The sequence below is a fragment of the Sciurus vulgaris genome, assembly GCF_902686455.1.
Source record: "Sciurus vulgaris genome assembly, chromosome: 5".
Classification (NCBI taxonomy): domain Eukaryota; kingdom Metazoa; phylum Chordata; class Mammalia; order Rodentia; family Sciuridae; genus Sciurus; species Sciurus vulgaris.
In genome coordinates this window covers 20,672,417-20,680,757 of record NC_136465.1, presented here as the reverse complement: position 1 = coordinate 20,680,757, position 8,341 = coordinate 20,672,417, and the positions used below count along the sequence as shown (strand labels likewise).

The 8,341-nt window shown below is 35.3% G+C and overlaps 1 pseudogene across 1 annotated transcript in view; it reads left to right on the top strand.

Annotated features, from left to right (window-relative positions):
• The first annotated feature begins 1,896 nt into the window (after positions 1-1,896).
• Positions 1,897-8,341, top strand: part of LOC306661023 (protein Wnt-8a-like) — a 30,299-nt pseudogene continuing 23,854 nt past the window's right edge. Inside the window, exon 1 of the transcript in view lies at positions 1,897-1,981. The product of the transcript in view is annotated as a protein Wnt-8a-like (transcript). The remainder of the gene's footprint in view (positions 1,982-8,341) is intronic.

Sequence of the window (8,341 nt, the reverse complement as noted above, 5' to 3'; positions counted from 1 at the left end):
TGTTCAATGATACTGTACATTTAATAACAAACAAAGTAGTATCTGATAAAAACTGAATGCTCTGTCATGTTTATTTGGGAGCAGAGTGAGAGAGACCACATAAAATGAGTGAGCAATGTCTCTAAATCTAGCTTATTACCACAACCATCAGCACTTTTCAAGTACATTTTTTAAAACCTAGATTGTGTACTGATGCTAGTTTTCTATCAGAAGCATCTACTGTCTATCAATTAGAATCTGGCAGGTAAGGGGAAATTACAGAAATTTCAAAATTTACAGATATTTGTATCAAAGATCTTCTGAGACACGGGATGTTGTAAATTACAAATGCCTACAAAACCATTTTTGCTTGTTCTGGGAGACGAGAGCCTGCTGTGGTGTTCTTAACTTGCCTGTCAAGAAACAATTAAGGAGATATATACCATCTTGAAATTTCCAACAGAGACTAGCAGAAGAAACTGCAGACAGATGGTCCAGGTGCAGCATCCTAAAGAGTAGTACAAGCTGCATTGCAATTTAGGAAAATATGACCTCACTGAGTACCATTAGGAGCTATGATTTCAGTACATCAAAAGGCTTAAACATGTTTGCCCTGGCACACATTTCAATGTGAAGATGTCTACATCTTGCATGAGAAGTCTGTCATTTAAACTACAGCGTTCTTTGAAACAGATATTTCACTAAAGTCATAGGGTTGTCTGACCCACTTCCCAATTTTTTCCCAGAAAAAAAGATCCAAGAAACCTAGTTCTTGAAATGATATTTTTCCTGGCATTCCCATCTGGCAATGATAGTGAAGATGAGACTCAGAAAGCCTCCAATCCAAGTTCAAAGGTTCAGGATTGATGCCATACTAAAATATATTACTGTGGAGTACTATGCAGAATGAATATATTATGAGCCCCTGTAATGGAAAGAGTGGGGTTAGAGAGGTTAATTGAATTATTTAAGGCAAAGGCAAGACCCAATTCCAGTCTCTGGCTATCTAAGGTTTGACTTACACTGTCTGCAAATTATGATGGAAATATCGGAGCTATTCAATAAATTTTATCTTTGTAGGCAAACAAATTATTTTTTTTACTTGTTAGTCTATTAGACATCCCCAGGTTAAATTAATTGAATGTCGAAGTCTACACATAAGAAACTTCTGTACTTAGACCTTAATAATAAAAATAATCTGAAAACATAAGAAATGAATTAATTCAAAATCTTAAAGTATTTACCTATATGTTAACTCATTAATTCACTCTTCTTTATTCATTGAGGTAAATAACTTTTTTTTTTCTTTATACTTGGAGGTTCACAATGTCAACAATATACAAGTCACAGCGTGAAGCTTCAGATCTTTAGTTGGATCCTTACCTGTGTTTTGTGCTAACCATGTGACTCCCTCCTGTCCAGGCCTCATGGCTCCACATGTTTCTATTTATTATTCTTATCTTCCTCCTCTGGGTATTATTTCTCAAGAGATCAGTTTGTAAGCCACACTGCCTAGATTCAAATTTTGGTTCTGTCACTCAGTTGTGTTTCCATTTGCCTACCTATACTTCATGTACAGATTAGAGATGCCATGATTATAAAGGACTTGGAACCACATCTGGCAAGTGGTGAGTGTTCAATGTATGCTAGCAATTTCCATAATCTACATCATGATTGCTGTCATCATCTTACTCTTCTGCATCTGCTTCCTTTGCCATCATCTCAAGTATTGGCTATTGAGAGAACATGGATACTGGCCTCATGCTTCTCTCAATCCTTCCTCACTCTTCCCCATGGAAGAAGAGTGACTTCTTTCATTGGTGAGCTTGGAACAAAGAACTCTCTCCTCTAGCCTGTCTGCATACAGACAGCTTGTGCTTTGATTCACCCTCCCTTCCAAACCCAGGACAAGTGAACATGTCTCCTGAGTATAAATCTTATCAAGATCGTTTGACCCCAGAAATGAAGCTGCATTCTCCAATCAGCTTTACCAGTGATAAAGGTAATGTATCCAACCCTGTCTCACTGCTGTGTCTGGCTCCACATTGGTTCCAAACTCTATGGAGGAAGATCAGTGTCATACATTGAATTTCTAAGGCCTCAGCATTAGCTTGTCCCAAGTTTTATTCTTTCTCCTACATGCTCCATCTACCTCCAGTCACATCTCTCATCTAATGACATCATGTCCACATCTGGGCCAGAGCTTCCCTAACACTTCAAAAGCAGTCTAAAACTGAATTCATATTTTTATCCTGACTATGATCTTCTTCATTCCCAGGCTTAATAACTTCTCCATTCACTCTATCTCCCAAGTCAAAAACTCAAGAGTTCTCCTTGACATCTCTCTTCTCCCCTCACATGTTCAATTCTGTCTCCCTTACATATATCATATTCATTCTCTTTTGCCCATTTACCTTTCTATGCCCTTATTTGGGGCTTTCCTCCATCACATACATAATAATCTCCCACATTTCTACCTTACCACCAATTTTCCCCCTTTCTCGCCATTCTCTAACTGTTCCTAGGGCGATCTTAAAACAACTACAATCATTCAATCAATGCCACTTCCCTCACAGGTAAAGTCTAAACCCCTCAGGAGCACAGCTTCCATTATTTGGGCCTTGTCCAGCCTGCTTCCTCATGGCCAATCTCTTCCATTCTTATGCTCCATGTCTTCTCCATACTGCCCTCTTTAAAGAGTGCTGAGGTTTATTCATGTGACTTAGTTGAAGCTTGCAGAAAAATAGTATATTTGATCAAGATAACATTAATTTTACCATCATCAAAAATCCCATCCAGGGGCCAGAGCTATGGCTCAGTGGTTGAGCACTTGCCTGGTGTGTGGGAGGCCTTGGGTTCAATACTCAGCACCATGTATAAATAAAAAAAAAAAAAAAAAAAAATACAAGATTCATTGACAACTAAAAAATAAAAAATAACAAAGAATTCCATCCAGCCACATCTGAGTAAAATGACCTTTGAGAATTTCAAATACATATTCAAATTATTTCAATCATTTAAAAGTAGCCATGGCCAAATCATATGATAATGTGAAACAAGACTTTTCTTTATGTCGTTTCAGTATTAACTTCTCTGTGATCGATGAAAAGAAATCCAATAAATTAGCCCTCAAATCCCATGTCACATGGTCCTCAACATGGAACATGCCAGACTCAAATCACAGTCTCTTGAGCCTCCAAAGGTGCATGACTATGCCCATTTCATGAAATTTGCTTCACCCTCATTATCCTTTTACCCTTTTGGACTCAAGTTAGGTAGCATTTCCTTCAAAAGAGTCTTTCTTAACCACTTTCTTTCCCCCAGCCTAATTTCCAGAGCACACTTGACATTACCCTGTTAGGACATTAATTGCCTCTTTACCTCACCCATACACTCCCTCCAGGTTGATCTGGTCAGGTCTTGTTGACCTGTGAGTCAACAACATTTGACATGATGCTGATGCATAGTAGGTGTTCAATAACCACACAATAAATAGAGTGCTTACAATTGTGCTGTGCATTGTAATAAACACAAAAGACAGAAGAATGATAGGATAGAGGGACACCAAACAAAGTAAAAAGTACTGTACTTGCTTTAAAAAGCATACAATTTTCTTTGGGAAATAAAATTAAGTGTGAAAGGTCAGTTATTTTAATGTCAACAATCGTTTTTCCAAAATACATTTTAATGCAGGCAAAAGAGTCAAATGATTACTTTTATTGATAACACAGAATTCAAAGGAAAGTCAGTAATTGTGCTTTGACTGTTTATTTCAAAATTGTTTATGGCCTTTAGGGTTTCTAAGCCAGCAAAGCACTCCATCTCCTTCTGCAGCTATATCTGTCACTAACTTTATTAAATGTGAGCAATAGCTCGTTAAAGCTGGTTTTATGTGAAGTAGGTTTACATTTAATTAACTTGGACAATAACTGCTAATAATTTTCCGATGCTCTTAGCAATTTCACTATTACAAACACCTAAGAATAATGTCACCTTGCCTTGGAACAAGGATTTGTGAATCATGCCATCTCGACACTAATCATAGGTAATCACAATTCTGTCATTCATTCCAGGCAACCATGTTTAACAGCTTGATAAAGCCGGGGCTGTGAGTCTACCACTGGTTTAGCATATTATTAGGACAATGCCACTGATTTTATCAACATCAAAAAGTCAGTGTGGAATCATTTCATTTTTGAACAGAACATAGTGAGCATTTTCCACCAAAACTTAATTAACCATGTTTTTAATCCTTGCCTTGTTAAAACATGTATGGCGGAATGTTCTAGGAAAAACAGTGGGTTAGTCAGCTGGCTAATAAAATTCAATTGGTAAATTGCTGCGTTTACTTCTTGCTGTATGGACACTAGAGTCAGACGTTTCTGGATCCTTAGACATGACTCAGAGGCTGCAAATGTCCAGGTACTACTCACCAAGGACCACAGAGAATCTTTTTTTCTTTCTTTCTTTCTTTCTTTCTTTCTTTCTTTCTTTCTTTCTTTCTTTCTTTTTTAACTTAGGGTCTCTAAACAAACTGTAAGATTGGGGGAAATTGGATTAGAAGGCCACTTTCCCAGATGACAGCACTAACTGTGGTGTGCTCAAGGGAGACAGGTAAGAGGAGACCTGTCGTGGCACACTAGACACGTGGTCCCTTGAGATTTTTGCCCAGACTTGTAACCAACCCATTAAGTTGATCCAACATGTTTCAGCATACCTGTTTAAGTTTTAAGAGTACTAACCACAACCAACTCAGAGAATTAAAATTCAAACAACTTCTAAAGGTTGCTGACCAATCATTTTTTCTTACCAAGCCTGTCTCCTGCTTGTGAGAGTTGTCAATTGATTTCCTCCCTTCTCAAAGCTTTGAGTCAATATGTCTTCTACAAAGACAAGACTAATGTACAAAAATGTCTCTGTTGTGCTACCTGTGATGAAATAGTAAAGAAAGGAGACAATGGGAATATTCTACATATTTTCCAGATTGACACAATCTATAAATTGAAAATGCATATGCTTATGCTTATGACAATAATTTCCTTCAGGAATATTATTATAGACCTCAGTGGAGAACTCTTGTATGACAGACAGGTCCTATGGTATTTAGAAATAACAAAGTTTTACAAATGTCTCAAAATTTCTCACTCAAATAGTACATGACTTGTGTGAATCTGGAGGTGGCAGGGAAGCTAGGCAGAGGCAATTAAAAGTTATTAGTGTCCTAATATAGTCAAGTGAATGTTGCTTTGGAGTCGTGGTTAGGGGTAGAAAAACATTAGTAAGAACTCTTTAAAGAAACAGATGTCTAACTAAAGAACTCAAGTCTTTAAAGATAAAGAGGACTATAAAGAGATTTCAGAGAGGACCCATGTCATGCCTAGTGGAGTAAGACTGTTTTAGGTATACCTTCCAGTTTCTCAAATAGGGTCAGTAAAAGTCCACTAACTATAATGATCAAATACATAGGGAAAAGGGAGGAAATATATAATTATTTGGGTTTAGTCTGAATATTCATAACTAAAATTCACTGGCATACACACACTTAGTTTTGGCATTATCCTAATGCCCATCTGCTGGGGCTTTGTTGAAGAAATGTGCCTTTTTAAGTTTTTTGCTCTATTATGTCCCTTTGAACAGCAAGGAAGGAAACCTGAATTAAATGGACACTGTTTCTAAAGCAACATACCAAAATATTGCTTTCCTCTGTCCATCTTCACCCTGCAACACACATACAACTTCCAAATTTTTAGGAAATTGGTAACTCAGAACCAAAATCCAGACATTATAAAGTTCAACAAAATACTGAACATTTCTTTAATCCTTCATCTTAGGACATAATTTTGTAACTTGATTATTATTTCCTTATACATAATTATAAATTGGCATCACAAAATTAAATGTCTATTTCATTACTGTCTAAATTCTCGACTGGCAATTAAGCATATTCCTTCTACGGCATATCTATAATTGCTTATAATCCGATATATTTATCTCTCTTCTACTAAACTCTAAGCTCAATAAGGGTTAAAAACAAACTTCTTTGTATTCCTCATATGTATAATAAAATTGTTTTAAAAGAGCGAGATTAAATGATTATTGTTGATTTAAAAAAATGAGATCACCATAAGGGGTTTTATTCAGAGTCCAGAGTTCGAAACAAACTTCCCAGCCAAAAAGGACAGAAAAGCCTTGAGAATAATAAATATCTTTACACCTTTATTTTGTATCTTGGCAGAAAAAGAAAATAGCTTTTAGATCAAAATGGTACCAGAACTTTCAAATACTTTCACACTAGACCCCAAAGCAAAGATAAGAAGATTTATAATGGGGCATAAAGAATCTTGCCTGTGATACAAACACTATTAAAATCTGATTGTAAAAGTGAAAAGTTTGGACATCTGTATTACCTAAGCAAAGATTTGTTTATGCCAAGAAAGTCCCATTATATTCCTAATAAATACATTCCAAAGTTTTATGTGTGTGACTAGTAATCCACTTTAAATGTATGCCTATGTTTCATGAAAACACAGAAATCACTATTAAGATTGAATTTGAACATAGCCTAGTAATAACAATCAAAATTAGTATTTATTAGAAAGTTCACAACATGCCAGGTAAAACTTTATACGTATTGTAAAATTCTAAAATTTTGCTAGGCAGTTGTCTCTGAGTATCCACAAGTGATTGGGTCCAGGATCCCTACAAATACCAAAATCCCAGTGCTCAAGCATATAATGGAGTATTTGCATATAACCTATGTCTATCTTCCCATATACTTTAAGTATTCTCTAGATTACTTATAATACCTAAAACAATGTAAATGCTATGAGAATAGTTGTTATATTTCATTATTTAGGAAATAAGGAATTATGACAAGAAAAACAGTTATTATGTGTTCAATTTTAATCCTTTGTTGGTTGAATCCACAGATGCAGAATCTGCAGACACAGAGCCCCAACTGTACTAACTCGGCATACTACAATAATCTTAAAGTTTGGTGCCTTTCAAATCTTTACTTTATAGATCAGGAAACAGAAGTACTGAACCAGGTGACTTGTTCAGGTTACACAACTGATATGGGAGAGAATGTGACAGCCAGTCTGACTTCAGCCCTCCCACATAACCACTCCACTACACGCCCTGAAAGAGAAAGGCATGATTTCAAGAAAAAATAATTAGGGCTGAGGATATAGCTCAGTTGGTAGAGTGCTTGCCTATCAAGCACAAGACCCTGGGTTCAATCTCCAGTACTACAAAAAAAATAATAATAAAAAAAGAAGTAATTAACCACTTTATCTGGATTATTATATAATAATTTCACAGCATTATAATACATGGTAAGATAGATAATGTGATATCTGAGAAAAAAAGGGCAAATATTAAAATTGGTCCATTAATACAATTTAAAATATTTAAAATGAAAGTTTAAATTTAAAGTTAATAATACATTTATTAAAAGAAACAAAATTGCAAAGATATTTCTCCTCTATTACTTTTTATTGTTTAACCATTAGCAAAGTAACATATCTATAGTTTGAACAATATTGTAAGAAAAGAAAATTCTCAGAGCTGCCTTCTCTTCTCCCACAGAGGTCTGACCCCACTCTTTTGGGTAACCACTTGAATATCATTTAATTGTTTTATTTTTTGCAGAGTTTATCTCTGTGGTATTTTCTCATGGTACTTTATTATTTTTCCATTCTTGAAACTATCTACTGACTTTCTACTAATGTACACCTTTATCATTGGTGAGCTTCCAACGCTGGTGTTAAGAAATGTAATGTCATTCTGCTTTCTAGTGACGCCTCTCCCTTTCTCTCTCCCACCTCCCTGCTGGTGCATAAAAGGTAGAGAGTTAAATACAGTACAAATACAGAAAAGTAAGCATATATAGCTTATGATATTTTTTAAATAATCACCTATCTGCCTTTCAACTTTAAAAAGAACATTATTAATGCTTTTTGAAGTTTTCTTTGAAACATCCCTTCCAGTTACATCTTCTTCTTCTGCTCTAAAGATCATCATTATTTTAATTTGTATTAATTATTACCTTGCTTTTCCACATAACCTCTCTATATGTAGTATATTTGCATCCCTAAATAATATTTTTTTATTGTACTTGATGTTTAACACAGTAAAAATGGAATTACACTTTGGATAGTAGAATATATTTTGTTAAGTTTTCAATATTTTCATGCTATTGCTTTTAGATTAAGTTATTCATTTTTTACCCCCCTGAGGCGCCTGGGATTCGAACCATGGCCCTTGCACATGCTAAGTGAGTGCTGTCCAAAACAATCATTTTTATTACTATATAATTTTCCTTGTAAATATCACTCAATTTTATTTATTCTTTATACTG